Below are 22,153 nucleotides of genomic sequence, written 5' to 3' on the forward strand. Positions count from 1 at the left end.
ACACTGCGATCTGAACAGGAACTGAGAGAGTGTTAAATAGAGTGTGTAATGGCTCTCAGGTGAGCGTGTGATATGTGACGGCTGTGTTATCAGTGAATTCAGCTGTGTAAGTGCAATGGATGATGGGAACTGTAGTCCGGAGTGACATGTAACAGTCTGTGTAGTGTGAGAGTCAATGTAATGGTAGAATGACCTCTACTGGCAATCGGCCGGAAGGCCACGGACCGGATTCGTGACAGCTTGTCAGTACATTCAGCAGTAACTTTAACAATATTTCACAGACAATAGAAGTAATTATAAAATTACATGCAAAGATGTACTTAAATCCCAAAAATGGGACAAAAACACTCAGCTAATTGCATTTAATATAAAGTTAAACAATCTTTTATTTAATTGCAATTAACATGCAATTAAGCATCTGAAAACATTACTTTGTTTGCATTTCAATAAAATGTACAGTATAACTCACCTCAATTTTGCCATTTTTAAAGCATCATAATAATTGTATCATAATAAGTTTACACTTAAGTATATTCTTTTAAAGTGTATTATTCCCATAATAAATAATCTCTTTAAAAAGTAGAGGCAGAATCACCCTACAATCTAGGATGTGGCCTAGGTGATGGCAAATGTTTTTTTTCTCTGCTTGTGTTCTACAAGGTGGTTGTTCAGCCTGGGTACATTCATTAGCTAACAAAATTAGAATTTTAAGTTCTTTATATTAATGTATTAATATGATATGAGATCGGGTTCCCAGCGTGACACTAAAACAGGTAGTAGTAATGGCTACTTTTTACTTTAGAGCTTCTTTACTTTAACTTGAGTAAAAAATCGTAGTCAGTACTTCAGAGTATTTTAAAACGTGAGTATCTGTACTTCTACTTGAGTGAAGGATGTGTGTACTTTCGTCATCTCTGAAAGGTACATATTAGTACCTAAAGTGTACATATTAGTACAAAAGTGTACCTTTTGAAAAGGTATCGCCCCAGTGACAGCTTTTGTACCTTTTTATAAGAGTGTGATGGCGCATAATGCCTTGGTTTGCTCTTTGCAGGGTCACATTACCCTGTTGGACTAGTTAGTGTAACCAGGCAGTTGTGTGCAGGTTGCAGGGCATAGTTTATCACAGCAAATATTGGCTGGAAATTGCCCTGCTTATCAGAGTCTGAGATGGATGAGTCGTTAACTCCTGCCCTATAAAACTGGCTTTCAAGCCAGAAAGAACAGCGCTGTCATCTCCGCTTGCCTTGTAATACGCTGGAATTTCACAAGCTAACATTTGTTTCGTAGACTGTTCCGCTCTGCCAGCCGTGTATCACGACGGTGGCCTAAAAATACGACTGGAGAAAATGTTTGGCCAGCACTTTTTACTCGCTGACTTTCTTCGAAGCGACGCCACGCGGCCTCAACCTTCCACGACCGAAGTTTCCCACATCTGTGAGCTTGTTTGTTATTAACGGCGGGCGGTGAACAGATGTAGATCTCTCGTGGGATAGGACCTCTGGTGTGTCACGAAGAGGAGCTTCGATCCGGCTGCTACTTGATTTTCAGCCCGAGTTTTTTGTGACCTAATTTCCACATGGCATGCTGTTTATCCTTCATTTCGCTTCCCTCCCAAGCTCAGACGTGTCTCAGTGTGTGGCTCAATCCCTCTCGCTTAAACCGGACCTTTAATACACGCTCAACCGGCCCATTGTTCTTATTTAAGCATGATTTTGAGGGAAACGAGCGGATGAGAGCGGAGCGGCACGCTCCATAAATCAGAGCTCCTCTGGGACGGCAGGCAGATGGTAGCGTAAGCTCAGGCCGCTCGCCACAGATCTACACCTTTAGGTGAAATATGCCACACTTACGTGCTGGCAGATTTCATGAATATTCATGAAGCAAGCCAGTGGTTTGATTTAATTTAGCTCGCACAGCTTCCAAATCTGCATGAAAGTGACAAAAAAGCATGCTGGAGCATTAATAGCTCATTTTTAAGACAGTCAGCCTTAATCTATTCTCTCCTCCAAGATTGTCTACTTACATATATAATGTACAATAATTTGATACAATGCACTTATTGTGTACATACATGTTTTTACATTGTAATTGCATTTAAAGATACCTTTCTGTAATTAATTTCTGTAGTTACATCTATAAATGCATTGTTGACCTTTACCCTTTAACCCACCCTTAAACCTAACCTAAACTTAACCAGACCACCAAAGCAGTCCCTAACCTTAACCCCACCCCAATAGCAGCAAAAGTGATTTGCAATGCAACATATACACAATGCGTACATTGTACCAAATAATTCATTATTTTGATGTAAGTACATAGACACCTAACATAAAGTGGGACCGTAAAGTGTAAGTTGTAAAGATGCTTTTCTCACAACTTAATTCAGTAGTTTGTCCGAAATTATCCTGTGATCTGAACAATACTTCTTTAAAAGTACAAATATTCAATGTAGTCTCTCAGATACTATGAGCTTGTAAAATAAATAAATAAATAAATGCACAGCAATTATATTGTTTCAAAGTTTCAATAGCATTATGCCATTAGTTGCCTTTTAAACTAGAATGTAGAAGAATCTGTGTCTCATTTGTAACAGTGCAGGAAAATAGAAACATTTAGAAAAATATTAAAGCAAAATCATGCCTTCTGATCCGACTCTGTGAATTATTTTCTCTGATAATTAACAATTTGCCATAAATGCTGTCAATAGAGCTGAACTTTGAATCTGGAACACTGCAACATAACGTTCAGTTATATTTGAGAGTCCAGGAATCTCCAGTAGCCAAGTTCATTGGATTTATCTACTATTGATTATGTTGTTTGTTCAGGTTCAGCATAATTAAAGTCCTCACAGTAATTCATGTTATTTTTTTATTTATTTATTTATTTTTTTTCACTCTTCCAGAGCGTCTGGAAGCAGAGCTGGATGCAGTTCAGCACCGCGATTACCCTGGTGTCAAGAGCTCCCATGGTAATAATAATCATCATCTCTTCAAATTAGGACAAATATGATTATGAAGACAGCTAAGCTTGGTTTCATGACAGATATAAACACTAACCGCCAATAAAAGGAACAGGAACTCAAAGAGTCGTCTCAGCTTTGACAAGGTCAATAGCACAGTGATAAAGGTTGACGCCACTAGACTCGACAGAAGAAACAGATTTACCAAATGAAGCGAGTATTTCATGCTCCACTGGCCCACACTTACACTACTAGATCACACGTGCTGATGGCTCAGACTGTAAATGTATCAAACCTGCATATTCCATATCAGGTCTCATATGTCCGTATGTAATGTATACAGTATATGAGCAACATCCAATCTAAATCATGTCACAAGAGTCTTGTCAATTACAAGAAAGATGTAAAGGGCCGTATTAATATCTGTTCTCTGGGTCAAAAATCAAATGCACTTCCAGTCAACCGTTGAGACACACTTTACTGAATTTATGTCACTATTAATAAGACTTCTGCTCACATTCTTGAAACTAGCTTTGTAGGCAAATATTAATTTTGCCTGAAAGGAATGCAAAAGGTTTACAAGTTGTTAAAAACATAAAATAGAAAGGAATAAATGAATATAGGTGTTACGGGGCAGACAAGACGTGAGACGTGCGGATCCATGTGCAAGCTTTATTCACAGGCGTGGTCAGAAACAGGCATGGGTCAGACAATGGCGAACTGGGATGGAGAAGACAAGGCAAGGGCAATCCGGTAAACTAGCGAGGGTCAGTCGACGGCAAACGGAATCCAACAGGGCGAGACAGAAGAGCAATCCAATAAACAGTCCAAGGTCAAAAACAAGACGGCAAGGCAAGGCAAGGCAAGGAAATACAGAGACTCGGAACAGGGTACAGGCTAAACACTACTCGGCAGAGAATGGTTGTTTGAGTGAGTGTTATATAGTGAATGTGTGATTGATGACAGCTGTGTGCAATCAGTGCTGTGTGCAATCAGTGCAATGATGGATTCACAGACGGCCTCCTTAGCCGTGACAGGACAGACAACGAGTTCCCTGACGACCGCCTTGGCCGGAACAGAACAGGCAGAGAGTTTACCGACGGCCTCCTTAGCCGTGACAGGACAGGACGAGAGTTTATAAATGGATACCACTGACACCTCTAAAGGTTCTGCAGCAGATGCCGCCACCTCTAAAGGATCTACAGCCGTACCATCAGGAAACAGGGAAAGTTCATGAATATTCTCCTTAACAAAACAGGCAAATTGAACAGAAGTCCATGGACAGGATTCGTGACAATAGGTTAAATGAACATGTACGTTAAATTAAATGTAATTTAATGTAACATTAACATTAAATCTGCATATTAGAATGATTTCTGAAGGTTCAGGTGACACTGAAGACTGGAGTAATGATGCTGAAAATCCAATCAAAGCTCAGTAACATATAAAACTTTACCTCATCATCCAGCTTTGGCACGGCTGAGAGCCGCAATGATTGCAGTTTTGATTTCTCTAGCATTGATTTATAATACACGGATTCAAAGCATGCCACTCGCATTGACATACTTTAAAGATTTGCTCCATTACAGCCTAAAATAGAGGCGCGTGACCCCTGCACCACTGAACACTGAGTCTCCACACACTCCCCGGAGCCTAATCATCTTCATAAAGCCCTCAAGAGAGAATCAAAGGCACACACTAATTTAAAGAGCCATGCAATCAGTCCTCACGACAGAGATATCAGTAATGCCACTCATCACAGGACACATTTAATGCCTGGAGGTTTACCCGTGATGTTTATAGATACTGAAAGGGAAAAAACGCTGAATTATCAAAGTGCTGCAGGAGAGTGATATTGTAAGATCAACGCAAATGCAACGAGAGCCGCATTTACTCTATAAGTATTTATTAGCTATAATAAATGGTCATGCATTGACCCCTAAACCTCATGGGCTGTGATCCAACAGCTTTATTAAAATTAACACACTTCTGGTGTGAAACTAAAAGCCGTAAGCTTACATATTACTATTTTGAAATCACGAACACACACATGATCCAATTTGAGGACAGAGGCAGTAATGAGTTTCTGACTTAATGCTGAGCGTCTCAGCGTTAAACCGTTTGAGCTAAAGCGTCATAACTAGATTTGCTCAACACTTGCATTTTCAGGCAAGTTACAGTTGAAGTATGCAATGTTCTTGTGCACTTTCAGACTGAATAACTGAAATCTTTGCTGGTTGTTGTTGACTGCGGTAAAGTCGGCGATACCCTCCGCTGAGCTCACCGAATCATTACCGGGCCAAATGGACCACGCGTTGATGTGATAGTTTATGATCTGAAAATAGATGTGTGTGTGTGTGTGTGTGTGTGTGTGTGAACACGCTGAATCAGCAGGCTTGTGCTTGTCAAACACCGTACAGAAACACGCCTGTCTTGAATGTCAGATCGTGTGAAGTATGTGAACCACACACACCACACACAATGGGCCAAAGCACAAACAGCCCAAACCTCTCGCCCGGATACACTATATCATACGCCAAAACCACTCAATTCACACTTCCAAGCCCAAAGCAAGCACACTAACCCAGATTTAAAAATAGAAATGGAATTAAAACTTTGTAATGACTTCATAATTCAGTATTAGAGTTGATGAAAGATAATATTTTGCTAATTTTAATGGCAAACTCAAGTAATTTGTTGATAACTGCGTTTTTTGCTGAATCTCAAAGGTATCAGTTTTCTCTCCAAAATCAAAGCAAAAATTACATTTTGCCTAAAGAATGAATGAAGCCTGTTTTTAGGACTGTTGCATTATTTTCATGACAAATCATGAATCATCTCGTTCTCATTTTGTCTACACTATTTTTATTCTGCATTAATTAAATGCAGTACCTCAGCTACAGTCAATGATGAACAGTCCATATTTGTGTGTGTGTGTGTGTGTGTGTGTGTGTGCGTGTTGTTATACCCCCTCCATTTCAGTATGAAACACTTACTTTTCACAATCCAAACAACAACCATTGGATTAAATCAAGTCCCAATCTGTGAGTTCACAATATGGTAGTAAAGTTGGTCACGACACCCGTTTCTTGTCGTATGTAAGATGACCATAATAAAGCTTGTGTAGTTTCTCTATAAAGCTGCTGTTGGTTCACTAGCTAATACTCAGCTTGTAAAACACAGAAGACTTGGCACGGTGACTCTGGCTCAACAACATTTGTCAAGTGAGCATGTCTATAAGTCCCATATATATATATATATATATATGTATATACTGTATATATAATCAATATAAAAGTTCACTTGATTCATCAGGTCTTTAAATACACCATGCTGTGTTATTACAAAAAAGGAGTGCATTATACGTCCTCTCTACATTTACTGCAAAAAAAATAAAAATAAAAATCATTAAAATAAAACACATGTAGTTTGACATTCACTCTACATTCACTGAAAAAAAAAACATAAATACATTAAATTACATATTTTGATGTACAGTCTACATTCACTGCAAAAAAAGGCCATTCCGATTAAAGTTTGATAAAAAGATTTGATTATGTTCCAGTAAATCTAAGAAAAATTTACTAGAGAATTATGTCTTTTTTTTTTCGTTTTAAGCATAAATCTCATTAAATGCAATAATAATTAAAATAAAAAAAATAAATACATTGTCAAAAGGGAAGGAAAAACATCAATTACATTCAATATATAATCTCTAACAACAAGTCTTATCATTTACACAATTTGATTTTTAAAGTAAAAGCATGATGTTTTAAGTATGTTTATATATATATACATATATATGAAGAGTTCATTTGCAAAAACCGATAACTATTTTATTTTTTTCAGAAATTCATTGAAAGTATGTTTTTTTTTACATATTAAAAGTTTGTTTTATAGCAAAAGCAGATAACTCCAACAGTCGTTTTTTGGCAAAATCAGATAACTCCACATTTCATGTTTTAGAGTTTAAAAAACACTCGTTTAATCTTTAACCGGCTTTTTTGACAAAACGTATTTAGGGTTCAGATCGCGCTATATATGGAGAATAATGCACGGCAATCAGCTAATTTTTTTTTTTTAAAGTGGCGTTTATCGGTTTTTGCAAATGAACTCTTCATATATAGAAAAGGCTGTTTTGTCTGTACTGCTGTATGCTTCCTTTCATTACTCTTCTCCAAATCTGCATTTGGACGATGGCGACGTATAGCGTCACTCGGGGCGTTCTGCGCCATCAGAGTCTCTCCATGCTTTTAGTCCAGCGCTCCTTCTCTCCCATGACCCTCTCTTTCTTCATTTCTCAAACCATCTGGAAGGGCCAAAGGGAGAGCCCTGTGCAATTTCCTTCCTCTAATAGGTACTTCCAATACCCACTTCCATAGTCCTGAGAAGTGACAAGATTAAAGAATAGCTGCTCCATTTGACGGAGGCAGGGGCAGAAACAGAGGGCAAAAATACTCCGGGTAATTATGGGGAAATCAAGCACACTGCCACAGTTGCAGCTCAGCCGGGGCTCTCACGTCACCGCTTCGGTCCCAGCGGATCAAATCGAAAGCTTTTTACTTCTCTCTCTGCCTCTGTTCTCTCTTTCCGAGCTGATATTGCCCTTTAGTTTAGAAAACAAACAGACTAACAACATTCTCTGAAGCTTTGGCTTTGTCCACTTTGAAGCTTGTCTGTGAACGGCTTAAAAGCAGCAGAACTACAATGGAGCAATATCGAAGGCTCATCCAAAGGCCAGATGAAGAGAGAATATTAACTAGCCCGAGGCCAAGGCAATATATTATACGAGGAGACTCTACAAAACCGACCATTTTTGTGACCCTTTATTATTTTGATATTTCTTGCAGGCATGTCAAGGAATAGATCACCTAAAAGTTTCATCATCATTTACAAACTCTAATGTTCAACCCTTTTTGAAACATAAAATAAGAATGTCTGAGCTTCTGTTTTCCATTCCAGGGTTAGTGAGTCATACTGCCAGTCCTTAAAAAGCATTTTATTAGATGTGCTCTGTTATATATTGCAGTAATGGCCATGCAAACTATTTCTATCGTAGGCTCTTCGATATGCCATAAATTAATTATAGCTACCTTATTATGTGAATTTTCCAGATTTTTAGAATGCACGTTAGCTTCTTTTCCATCAACTGTGTTTAGGCTGAATGACTATGCAAATTCACTGACAGTAGGTGGCGCTTATAGAAGAGCAGAAAATTACATTACATTGGTTGTTGTATGTATAACAGCATTTTGGAAATGAAATGTCCGTTGAGTGGCACTTAAAGGTTACTGCTCTACTGCATTTGAAAATAAAATACCACCAACACTAAACCCTAACATAAGTCTATCCATTAGTATTACAAAAAGCAAATAGGAGATAAAAACACATTTACTGACACGTTTATTTTATCTTGCTTCTACAAGTCTTTGAGCTCTTTTTATCGTGACTCGTGTTTGACGGGACTCGTATCCAAGTACTTTACATTATAAATGTAATGCTGTACCAGGGGCGCTACCGAGCAAGTTTACTACATCAGAAAAGCTGCTTATGTGACGCAAACTGTATTAGTTTACAAATCCTGCAATATGGTAAAAGTGTTTTGAGCTCATAACATAGTATTGTGCAAGAAACTGCATTAAAATACGTCTTTATTAATCAGTAATCTGCCCCATAATCATAATTTGTATTAAAAAAGGAATAAAAGCTGTTGGTGTTTTTTGAAGTTTTGCAAAAGTGTAGGTAGAAGACCATATTTCCAATGAGCCCATGTTGGAAAATTTGATACCTACATGTAAAAGCTTTGTTGGTGTGTTTTTTTTAAAAATCATTTTGGAGCTTAATAGTATAAATCACCATCTATTTTCAGTGTATGGACACTCTCAGAAATAAAGGTACAAAAGCTATCACCGGGGCGGTACCTTTTCAAAAGGTACACTTTTGTTTCTATTAGGTTCTAATATGTACACTTTAAGTACTAATATGTATCTTTAAGGTACCAAAATGGACCCTTTAGGTACAAACGTACATTTTGAAAATGTACCGCCCCAGTGATAGCTTTTGTACCTTTATTTCTGAGAGTGGATAACAGAAACTCAGACACTAAATGTCTCGTTTCAAAGAGGAATGTAAATGGTGACAGGATTATCATTTTTGGGTGAACTAATCAATTACATAAAGGCAGAGTGTGGCAAAGATTACCTGTCGCTGTTCTTTCTTTGGGTGAGTATCTCTAAGGCATCTCTCTCTACAGAAATTGAAGAAAACAGCAGACGACCGCTGGTACTGGTGCAGGACAAAAAAAAACAAAACACAATGAGCACTTTATTGCTTTTATCTGTTCTTTTTTCTTGAGTGGTTTCCGATAACAGTTTGCCTCTCAGTGACCTCTGATCTAGGAACAGCTACTCTTAAGACTCAATTATAAGTCTTGCTCGCTTTAAAGCAAAATGTAAATCTCGGTCGAAGGTGCTGTCAGTCACAGAGTAATTGCAGGTAGCGAGCGGATCTGGGGCTTTTTGTGGAGAGGATACTTGACGCTGCTTTATTATGCTGAGTCATGGCTGTTCTCCCTGGTACACGGTCTCTAACTGGCTCAGCAGGCAAATAATAGAGCCGAGAGGAAACCATTACCATTTAGATGTAGAGATTTCTGATTGCAAGTTATCAAAGTGGTATCGAGTTACTTATGAGTGTTTAACTTATGAATGTTGTCAGTGTCAGAGTATATGACACTGACAATTACACCAGTGACAATTACTCTTGCACGGTTTCCAAAATATAAAGAATACAATAAAAGACAATGTTGACTTTTTTGACAATCAAAACCCTTGTGAAAAAAAGAAGTGTGGTTAATTTAATTGAATGTGCACTTGTAGTCTACTTCAAACCTTAAAAGTATATATTAAAAAAAAAACTGTACTTGAAGATAATATAATATTAAAGAAATATGTGCTGTCAAACGATTAATCGTGATTAATCGCATCCAAAATAAAAGTTTTTGTTTGCATAATATGTGTTCAGTGTATATTGATTATGTATATATACATGCACACACATACAGTATATATTTTGAAAATATTTACGTCTATATATTCATATAATTTATATTATAAATAAATATATTTAATATATAAACATAACATATTTTATGAAATATATACATGCATGTGTATGTATTTATATATACATAATAAATATACACAGCACACATACATAATGTAAACAAAAACTTTTATTTTGGATGTGATTAATCGCGATTAATCGTTTGACAGCACTAATAAAATCACTTAAATGTACACTGTAAAAAAAAATTGTGTCATTTTAACTGTAAAATATTGTAGAAATGCAACGGGGAAAAAACAAAAACAAACAAACAAGCAAAAAAAACAAAAAGTTAATAGGTTAACAGGCTAACAAAAGTTCCCATACTAGGCCTATATACAGGGAAAAAAACTGTAAAAGATCTAACCAGACAATGCTGTTAACTGTACAGTTTTTATATGTAAAAAAGAACAAATCAACGTATAATTTACAGTCAAAGACTGTAAACTGACATTACCAGAATTCCCTGCGTGACACTCCACATTTGAAAGTATTTTGTTTAAAATGTGTGTTAAGTGTATATTGATTATGTATATATACATGCACACACATACAGTATATATTTTGAAAATATTTACGTCTATATATTCATATAATTTATATTATAAATAAATATATTTAATATATTAGCATAACATATTTTATGAAATATATACATGCATGTGTATGTATTTATATATACATAATAAATATACACAGCACACATACATAATGTAAACAAAAACTTTTATTTTGGATGTGATTAATCGCGATTAATCGTTTGACAGCACTAATAAAATCACTTAAATGTACACTGTAAAAAAAAATTGTGTCATTTTAACTGTAAAATATTGTAGAAATGCAACGGGGAAAAAACAAAAACAAACAAACAAGCAAAAAAAACAAAAAGTTAATAGGTTAACAGGCTAACAAAAGTTCCCATACTAGGCCTATATACAGGGAAAAAAACTGTAAAAGATCTAACCAGACAATGCTGTTAACTGTACAGTTTTTATATGTAAAAAAGAACAAATCAACGTATAATTTACAGTCAAAGACTGTAAACTGACATTACCAGAATTCCTGTTGTTAAACTCCACATTTGAAAGTATTTTGTTTAAAATGTGTGTTACCATGATGGTGTTTTGTGTTTGTGTGAATGTCTCTGTGCACCTTCTGTATATTAGTGTATAATTCAGTGGAAAAGCTACTTGAGATGAACTTTGCCTATACCAATTATACGCAAATATGTACTTCAAAAGGTTTTTAGCACGGGTGATCAGATCTCTTCAAGTCTCTTCAAATCAAATCTCTATCCCGAAAGCTGCATCGTTCAAATCTTTGGATGAGACTCAAGGAAGATGAACTTTATAAGAAGGCCAGTTGGTCTTGTCAAAGATGGAGGGAAGGCTTACACAATTGGACCGAATTCGCTAATCCATTAATTCTACAGCACTACTGTAGCAAAGACACATGTGTGTGATGTCTCCTCATGGCCTTTTGTTTTCCAGCTCGCTGGCAGCCGTTCTCCACTCCAGTTGGGGAAAAGCACTGACACTGAGGTGAAGTCAAACCTGCTGGCAAACTGCATCTACCTCTTCTCCCCTACAGGTTGCCATTGTTTATTAATAATCCCAGCGGTCTCCATTGGCAGCGGTGAGGTTGAAGCAGCTGGTGGGCCTCAGTCGAGCTCGAGTGCCGAGGTTTTCTCTGTCACGAGTGTTTCCCCCACGCCTAAACAGTCGGGAGCCACGGCACAGACTTTCATTCAGCCCTTTCATTACATAATTGTATGAATTATGGAGGTTAATCGCTGCAAATGACCATGGCTTTTAATAATTTATGAAGATCAGGCAAAAACAGTCACCGGTCGCCCATGAAGGGTCGTGTGCTTCCCTTCTTAGAACCATGTAATCAGCATTTAAAGGGGTCTTGACATGGATTTATTTTAAGTATCTTCATTGGGGTTTACTTATAATGTTATTATAACAGTCACAAAAATGATGATTAACCATCATTCTTCCCCGTGTCTGAAATTATACATTTTTAAGGGGCGGCTCCTTTAAGGCGTGTCAGTAAATGTCAGTAAAATGCATGAGAAAAAGGTATTAACGCCCCCTGCTAATTCACATGAGTATGTGTTTTAAAATCATAGTCTTAGTCATTTACAGACAAAGCATTATGCAATTGTTGGTATATATATATTGTTTATATATAATGCATAATAAAATTATTTTGAATGCTCTAATTTTGTCTTGGAATGCACCTTATAATGCATTGTATGATCTCATGAATAATTGTAACCACGGTTATAATACATTTGAATACTTATCTATTAATTGTTACACCTTTAGATAATGCATTAAAACACTTGACAAACAACCAATTGCCGCTGTAACAAGGAATCTGCAAATTTTAAAATGCATTTATAATGCATATAATGAAAGTTACAATTAGTTCTGAAAACATATAATGCATAACAGCCTACATTATGAATATCTGTATAATGCATTATACTTTATACATAACGCATTAGCAAATTGTTTACAAATTGCTTTGTGACGTAGCTGCTGTCAGATTCACTGGATCTTTTAACAAATGTCTCTTTGCAAACTCTGTGCCTCGTTTACAAAACAATCCACAGTCAAATGCTCCGAACAAACATATCTCATTTCTCATGTCAATGCCATGACCTCTTAATGATTTCTACAGCAGCTTTAGCTTACACCAAGAACAACCTGGTGTTACCTACACATTTATATGAGTCTAAAAGACTGAAATGCCCCATGCATTTACATTAATAAAACATGATAAAAAGTGTAAGAGCACTGCTGTAATGAGCATCCCTGCTAATATTCACTACAACAGCATACTTTTATACAATGCTTCAAAAAAATTAAAGACTGGACAAATGACCTTTCAGATATGATATGCCTAGCTATATCAGCTATTTGCTTGATATTTGCTCTGGCAAAAAAAAAAAAAAAAAAACATTCCACAAGAAGCCAAAGCAGGATCAAAATAGTGAACATACTGAAATAATGAATAGTTCAATTAAAATGTCTAGTTGGTGCAAGTCACATTCGTGTCAAACTATCTTTAATTGTGTTTTCAACTTCTTTTCTGGCATCTCAGAGTTACATCTACTCTAATGTATCTGCACTATACTTTTCAAAAGTTTAGGGTTTATAAGATGTCTTAATGTTTTTGAAAGAAGTTTTGCTCACCAAGGCTGTTTTTATTTGATCAAAAATACATTAACATTGTTAAATATTATTACAATTTAAAATAACCGTTTTTTTGTTTTTTTTTACATGAATATATAGTAAAATGTAATTTATTGCTGTGATCAAAGCCACATTTTCAGCATCTTTATTCCAGTCTTCAGTGTCACATGATCTTTCAGAAATCATTATAATATGCTGATTTGCTGCTCAGGAAGCATGTCTGATTATTATCAATGTTGAAAACAGTTTTGCGGCTTTATATGTTTATATAAACCCTGATGCATTTTATTTTTTAATGATTCTTTGATGAATAGAAAGTTCAAAAGAAAATACATTTATTTGAAATAGAAATATTTTGAAACATTATAAATGTCTTCACTGGCAATTTTGATCAATTTAATGCATCTTTAATGAATAAAAGTATTAATGTCTTTTAAAAAAATGTACTGACCTCAAACATTTGAACAGAAGTGTATATGTTGCATGTAAGAAATGTTATTTTGTCGGAATACATGGCTGTTTTTGAACGGTCGCCAGTAAAGAAAGACAACATATGATGTCTTCAACCAGCTAACTGACCCATGCTAACCAGCCAAACCCCAAACCCTGGTGTATCAGCACTTTTGAAACTTCACCAATCGAATGAATGGGCCGTAACTAACAAAGAAAAATATGCAGTGCTGTTTGGTGTTGTGTTTGGAGCTCGGCTGGACATACACTGACGGTTAGCTGTCAACACAGCGAATATGCAATTACAGCGTTCTCAAATGTCAAAGAAAAACTGTTGCATATAATTCAATGTTGTGACTTGATCTAAAACCCCACAGCATTAACAGCTGCTTTGTCCTTACTTTCTTTTCATAACACTGTCCTCTAGTTTTAGTCTATAGTGTCGTTTGACTCATAATTGCACAAATCAGATCAACTCTTCAAAGAACGGTGCATATATTTCTTCCAGCTTTGCTGATAGACTTATTTCAAGAGACACTATTAAATGATATGAAACAGAGGACAGAGGACGCGGCGCAGTCAGATTGGGCACTTTCATTAAAGCTAATATACTTAATAGCTTAATCAAAAACTCCCTATGCCCAGAACAATCTAGTTGCAATTCTCACAGGCAGCTGAAATATGAACGGAAACAGTTTAGATAAAATTATTCTTCACAGTGTCACAGTGAATGCAATCAACCAGTGCTACATGCACTGGTGCTGTCAAAGAAATTATGAGGGACATTATAAAGATGGAGATGTAGGGTTAATGATATAAACCAACAATAAAACTAAATGTAAACGTTGTCTGTTGACTGAAAGGGGACTGGAATTGTAAAAGCAAACATAACTAAAATATGAATGCAAAACAACCTGATATAAAATTATAACCATGATCTATTTAAGGTATAAAAATGAACTTTAAACTGCATAGAAATCACACTGAACAGAATAAAACTGCAATGTCAAATTAAGTAAATTATTTAAATAAAAGTATGTATTTAAAAAAATAAAAAAATAAATAACAGCACCAATCATGATCAAAATCCAAAATAATATTATAATATATCCACGAACAAAAAATATTATTATTAGTTTTATATTCGTTTTTTAAACAAAAATAATAATAATAATAATAATAATAATAATAATAATAATAATAAATACTACCAATGCTGAAACAGTATTTATTTTTATGTTTTTGCAAATACTACATTTTTTAAATACTACATCAAAATACTGACTTACAAACATGGTTAAACAAACATAACTAAAATATTGGTGTTATACTAACTGATATAAAATAATAAGCATGTCCTGTTTCAAGTATAGAAATAAAATAAAATAAAATAAAATAAAATAAAATGACCTTTAAAGTCTGCCAACTGCCTATCCTTCTTATAGAAGCACACTGAACTGAATAAAACAGTTATGTCAAATTAAGTTAATTCCAAATAAATATAAATTTTAAATGAATAAATTTAATCTTGTGATATGAATAAAACTAATCATATTTAATGTCATTATTGTTCTATTCATTCTTCCTTTCTTTCTTTCTTTCTTTCTCTTTTAATTACATAGGAGCTTTACTTGCATGACTGAAATGACAGCGTTCCCAAGACGGCCACCAAATGAAATCTGTTTGTGCAGCTCACATTATTGCTCCCTATGTAGAGCATCTCAAATCACCCTCTTATGAGTTTGTGTTTCTTTAGTCCCCTCTGAAGGCATTATGATTTCTGAACAGATCTCTACTGTACTAAGATCTCTTATGCCCGTGAAGTCAATCAATTTGACATGCATTTATGCTGAGCTTCCATCATATGACATTAAAGGCATAAGTACTGTAACTGCAGTACAGCAATAACCATTAAAAACGTCAATGATGAAACATACCGTGAAGATCCTCTAATTACGTGGAAATCCTGCCAAGACGACTGATGATGACACCGGCTCATGTCACTGGAGAATCTCTCTGTAATATTTGACCCATAAATGTTTGATTTGGGCGTCTATATTAACGCTACAAGGCTGAGATGAATTCTGCAGGCTGGATCAATTGATCCGGTGATATTCATTTAGTGTTCTCCGTGCTGATTTTATATTAGCATAGAAGGATTATTATCAGCGGGCTAATTTTAGCAGCAAGCTAATTTCTGTTAACACAAGGTGTTCTGAGATTACTCAAATCACTGAAACCCAGAGATCGACTTTTTACTATGCTTCGCAATTACCATATCCCAGAGAGAGAAGTGCTGGTATTATCTGCTTAAAGTCTTGAATTAATCAGAACACCAGAGACGTTCTCGCCTCTGTGATGCTGTAATGACATGTGCCGCGCTAGTCGGAAATTATGATGTGTCTTTGCCAATAAAAGGAGAGGACTTTGGGTAATAATGGCAAACCTAATGTGCGTATTAAGATCTAATCATCATGCAATCATATATTTAGTATTTAGTCATGTTTTGTGTTGCATAACTATTTGACTGTTTAAATGTTGCTTTAAAATAAGGAATAGTTCACCCAAAAATAATCATTCACATGTCGTTCCAAACCTCCATGACTTTCTTTCTTCTGTGGAACTTATAAGAAGATATTTTGATACACTTTTTTTTTTCTTTTTTTTTTTTCTGCACCAAAACTGTTTGGTTACCAATGTTCTTCAATAATATATTCTTGTAAGTGACATAATTTCATTTTTTGGGGGAATTATGCCTTTAATGGCAGGTTACCATTGTAACAACTGGCCCCATACAGTGTGACAACATGCCCCACTATATCAGAGTCAATGTGTTGTACATGTGATTTTTTTTTTTCTGGACAATAACAATGAAAATGATCAACAGTTTTTTTTTTGTTTGTAGTCAAAGTATGTTCACCAAATTTCACAAATAAATCCACCTGGACAAATATTTACTGGAGTAAAAAGTGTGACAACTTGCCCCAGTCTCCCCTACATCCTAAAACTACAGTAATTGTTGGTTGGATGATAAATCTATATTTGTTATGAATACTAATATTTTAATATCAACATTTATGTCTCATCATCACCTTAGCTTTTACTTTTTTTTTATATATATACGTAAATAATAGCCAGCATTCCAAATCATGTCACTTCCTGGGAGTCCTATTGTTACACTGATATATTTGCAACATTGTCACACTGTTACATTCTTTTGTAAAATTGAGCAATCACATAACAGTGGAAATGTTTCTGTACACTGACTTTCACAAAAACCACAAAAAAAATCACTGAAGTAAAAAGTGTGACAACTAGCCCCGGTCTCCTCTGTATCTTGAATCTGTAGTTCACATTGGTTGCATAATAAATCCATGTTTGTTATGCATACTAAAAACTTAATTTCCAACATTTAAGTCTCATATCATGACCTCAGCTTTCACATAAACATAAATACTAGGCAGCAGTCGGAACTGATGGATGCATCTGAGCCTTGTCATCTTTATGACACTACAGACCAGCACAATAAACAAGCAGGCGTTCAGTAGCCATATTTGTTATGAATACTAATATTTTAATATCAACATTTATGTCTCATCATCACCTTAGCTTTTACTTTTTTTTTATATATATATACATAAATAATAGCCAGCATTCCAAATGATGTCACTTCCTGGGAGTCATATTGTTACACTGATATATTTGCAACATTGTCACACTGTTACATTCTTTTGTAAAATTGAGCAATCACATAACAGTGGAAATGTTTCTGTACACTGACTTTCACAAAAACCACAAAAAAAATCACTGAAGTAAAAAGTGTGACAACTAGCCCCGGTCTCCTCTGTATCTTGAATCTGTAGTTCACATTGGTTGGATAATAAATCCATGTTTGTTATGCATACTAAAAACTTAATTTCCAACATTTAAGTCTCATATCATGACCTCAGCTTTCACATAAACATAAATACTAGGCAGCAGTCGGAACTGATGGATGCATCTGAGCCTTGTCATCTTTATGACACTACAGACCAGCACAATAAACAAGCAGGCGTTCAGTAGCACACGATTCATCCTGAGATCCAAGACGCCAAGACACCCAGCTGCACCCTTTCACATGGCAGCCAATGCGACTCCTGCCAGCATGAGACAGTGCTCATTATTCCCTCTGCCAAAGCAGCCTCGTCGTTGATATTCTTGTCTTGGCCTAGGTGTAGATCAAGCGTCCACAGTTCCACGTCTGTGGTCCGAGACGAGCTGAGAGAGGCTCTGTATGCAGACCGCCCTTTATTTGCCTTGGTGAATGACGATCAGAACAGGTACGGTGCGGAGGAGAACGTCAGGCTGCGACACGCACCTGGACCAGTTTGTATTGGGTGAGTGACACTGAGTCGCCTGGAGCTTCTGCTGACATTATCAAGCGGTCACAAGTGTGGCTTGTTTGTGCTTAATTGGACATTCCTGTGTGTCTAGTTTAGCATGCATTTATTGCATAAGTGAGCGAATAAAATTGCATTGCTCGGATAATGCAAACTGGTTATTTTGCTATTGATGGAATCAAAAAATCAATAACACATAATTAGGGTTTGAAAAAAAGCATCCCTGCTATACAATCCAAATTAGGCCACTAAAAGCATGCTGTGGACTGATCACTAAAATTGACGGGCGTCATAATTTTGTCTAATATGACCAGATGAAAAGTGCATATCGACCAGGTTTGATTCACTGCACCAGTAATGGGATGCATCCCGGAAAAAAAAAACAACAACAACTCTTTAGGACTCTAGGCTGTGCCTTTGTGTCCATCATAATCACTCAATTACCAAAAGCTTCAAAGTCACATTTGACATCAAGCGCAAAAGTGCGAGAGCTCCCCCAACAGTTAAGCATCAGAAACACATTCACACAAGTTCACCTCCAGCTTTGAGCCTCTCCATGCCCTCAACACGCCGTTTGTGGCAGAGCCGTGAAGATTTGCCCCCTTTTCACCAGCAACACACGCTCCTCGCCACAACACATCCGAGCTTAATGCGAGTGTGAACGCTTTCTTGTGCATCACGTTCCCGGTGCGATTCAGGCCTGAGGATGGAGATTGTTGTGCTTTCTACTGCAGTGCACATGTTTATTGACTTTGCAGATGCAGCAGGAAACATACAAAGGAGAAAACAGTGTTCTAGCTATCATGTTTGTCCTGAATGTGCAGTTGCTGAGTAAAGACATTACTGACTGCAAAGCGGAATTATTAATTCAGCCTCTCTGAAAACATATGGTGTCATTCTCTAATAGTGATGAGACTTCATTTATGCTTTGTGCACTAATGGGCATTTAGGCTGTGAGTTGACTCAGCAGAGAAAGAGAGAGAAAAAAAACAGCATCAACCCCCCACACATACACCAAATCTACATCAATCCGCAATCAAACTTGCAACAATGAGCAATGCGTGGACTGAAAACAGATCTCACACACACGCGCGTTGGTTACTCAAATCGTCAAGCACCTGCAGAACTAGTCCGGTTCAAATCCGTGCAGAAGACCCTCTCAAGAAACATCATGTACTGGCCGCGCAGGACCTCCATGAAGTGCTGCATGTAACATCCCTCCAACATTCAGTTTCACACGCGCCCAGCGCGCCATCGCTCACACATTTAACGTCCAGCTCAGTGAAAGCACCTTAAAGACTCACCTGAAATTGCTTCACCCGTGTGTCGGGAATCTGACGCTCCGCGCTGCTTTAAAGTTATGTTGAGGCTCCGGGTCCGGCGGCGCGGCTCATGCTGCTGGCTCTGGTTCTGCTGTGCGGATGGGTCATCGGTCCCTCTCATACTCAAGAGGGAGAAATCCGGCGGTTCGGTTCACTGAGCAGCATCTGAGAAACGGTCGAGTGTAAAAGCAGAGCTGAGGAGGAAATATCCGACAGCAGTGCAGCTCCGGATGCAGAGATGGAGAGTCCGACTGCTGCTGAGAAACGCGGAGAGAAACGAGGAGGAGGCGCCGAGCATCACTTTACTGGATTGTAGAGGAGGGTGATGGCAGACCGAAAGGGGAGGGACTGAAGCACATCCAGTGTTTGAAGAAGAGAGAGAGAGAGCGCACGTCTTTATTTCTAACCATTATTTGATTAGTAATAAGCTACATTTGGCGTTTCATTATTTTACTTTATTTGTATTACATTGCGTTCTGTGTGTAAATGAATCTGAAACAGATAAAATGATAAGAATTCGTGTTCATTAACAGGAACGCATCTCTCATCCGATCACAAACCCAGAGAAAAAGCAGGTATTAGAACAGCAACATCCCGAGACTTGGCTCTTTATGATCCGGACTTTAATCGTGTAGGATTTTTTTATTTTCTTGTATATATATATATATATATATATATAGACGCTACAGTACGTACAAGTTGTCAGTGTTATTGGCTTTATATAATACTGTTTATATAGACAGGGTTGGTAAGCTATTTTATCATGCTTTTTAATGTTAAAGTGTGCAGCAGTTAATTCCATTGCAATGGTTTTGCCACATGCATTTTCTTTCAAAGCGCATCTCTGTAACTATGTGTTAGCCTATTTACAATGAGAAGAAAGTCTGTGGTCATCGACAACATGCCACAGATGCTGTACACAGAGCTAAGAGCTTGTATTGAACATTCATCTAACCTTATCCACCAAAAGTCCCACATGAGTTCAGTTCATGAGAAGCTTTGAACCAGAGATGAAATCTACTATAGCATTTATAGACAAAACACAGTTAAAGCCCAGCTGGTCTTGAAAATACTTGGCAAACATAGGCATTTATACTAAATCAGAGTCAGACCCAGACCAATATAAAAAGAACCAAACTTTAGACCAAGACCTGGAACCATTTACCTCCAAGAACCATTTGAAAGGAAGTGAAACTGTAGAATCCACTGCGTTATTCAGTGTTTCAAATGAAATGAGATTTCAGAAATGGTGAAGACACAGTGCCGATCTGTGGTTGAGGTGATTATCACCTCAAGAACAATGGAAATAGACTGACATCTTGTCTGAGACCCAGACCTCGCTAATATGGTTTATGAGCTCTCAAGACCAAGGCCAATTTAGAGTCATGTATTTACTGTTATAGTTTTTGTTATATATATTATTGTATATTTTATTTCAGTTAATTTTTTATTTCAAGTCTTTTTTATGGTTTTAGTTATTGATAATAAACCTGTTCCAGGTGCATCTCAATAAATTAGAATGTCGTGGAAAAGTTAATTTATTTCAGTAATTCAACTCAAATTGTGAAACTCGTGCATATAACCAGTCAAGTCCATGACAAATACTGTAAATTTGTTAAAATCCACATAAGCATCAACATACTAAATTCTTAAAAGCCTCATGAAAGCATAATGAAGCAAAGCATCTTTATCTGTGCTTAAGGAACACTGTTGTTTTTCTAGTATATGCTGTATATATTATTAATGAAATGGCACTTACAATTAAGATTTATAGTTCTTGTTTTCGGTTAGGTTTTCACAGCTGATTTTCACTTGCCTTTATTCTGTCTGATATTGATTGGTGATAATGTCACATATATAACTGTACTCACTTGTCTGTTGTGATCACATGTTTTTAAAGACGTTTCGGGCCGTACTGAAGTCAAGCATTTATAAGCCAGACTCACACATGGCTCACAGCAGCATGAACGTGTGCTTGACGTGTTAAAAACACTGACAACCCACTAATGACAGTTCGCTGTAGGTTTGTCTTGCAGGTCGTTTTCAGTCCGTCATCATTTCTAATTACCACGATCTGTCACTCCATTTAAATCTCAGAGGTTGAGCACAGTTGAGTTTAGGGACAGATCTATCTTCAGAATACAATGTTATCTCTAACAAAAGTTCAGCACATCTAATCAATGTTATGCTGTAAAGATGTGTTATTTTCAAGAACATACTGAAAAATATTCTTCTATTCATTTTTGCTCTTGAGTGCTTTGAGAAATAAAGCGTTTCTTCAAACATTCGATTTCTCTGGCATGAATGGATTGCAAACCGTCAAACTAAAATCCACATTGGTTTGCATTATGCAGGCAGCACTTGAGGGCCGTTATTTAGGTGAGCTCTGAATGCACTGTATATTGATTGTATGCATTTATTCACATCATACCTTCAGTAGGAGACTGGAGAGAGAATGGTTTGGTATGCATGACTACATGTATACTGTTGAGAGCCTCAGTTTTCATCAAACATCGGTTGCCAGTTTTGCCATCTGATTTGATATTTCCTGCACACCGAAAAAACACTCTTATTTGTTACAATACAGTCAAATTAATTTGTTTTTCTGAAATTATATTTATGGGTAACCTTAAAGTTTGTTAATATACTCAATCAATCAATCATTCAGGCAATCAATCAATCAGTCAACCAAATAAATAATTACATTTCTCAAAGACAAAAAAACAAAAA

General features: G+C 36.5%; 1 protein-coding gene across 1 annotated transcript in view; it reads right to left on the reverse strand.

Annotated features, from left to right (window-relative positions):
- LOC107715673 (BMP/retinoic acid-inducible neural-specific protein 1-like) overlaps positions 1–19,717 on the reverse strand; it is a gene marked incomplete at its 3' end in the record, with an annotated part of 122,104 nt that extends 102,387 nt beyond the window's left edge. Inside the window, exon 1 of the mRNA XM_016521841.1 lies at positions 19,406–19,717. The remainder of the gene's footprint in view (positions 1–19,405) is intronic.
- Between the last annotated feature and the right edge of the window lie 2,436 nt (positions 19,718–22,153).

This window comes from Sinocyclocheilus rhinocerous, unplaced genomic scaffold (genome assembly GCF_001515625.1).
Source record: "Sinocyclocheilus rhinocerous isolate Xijiao unplaced genomic scaffold, SAMN03320098_v1.1 scaffold3527, whole genome shotgun sequence".
Lineage (NCBI taxonomy): Eukaryota > Metazoa > Chordata > Actinopteri > Cypriniformes > Cyprinidae > Sinocyclocheilus > Sinocyclocheilus rhinocerous.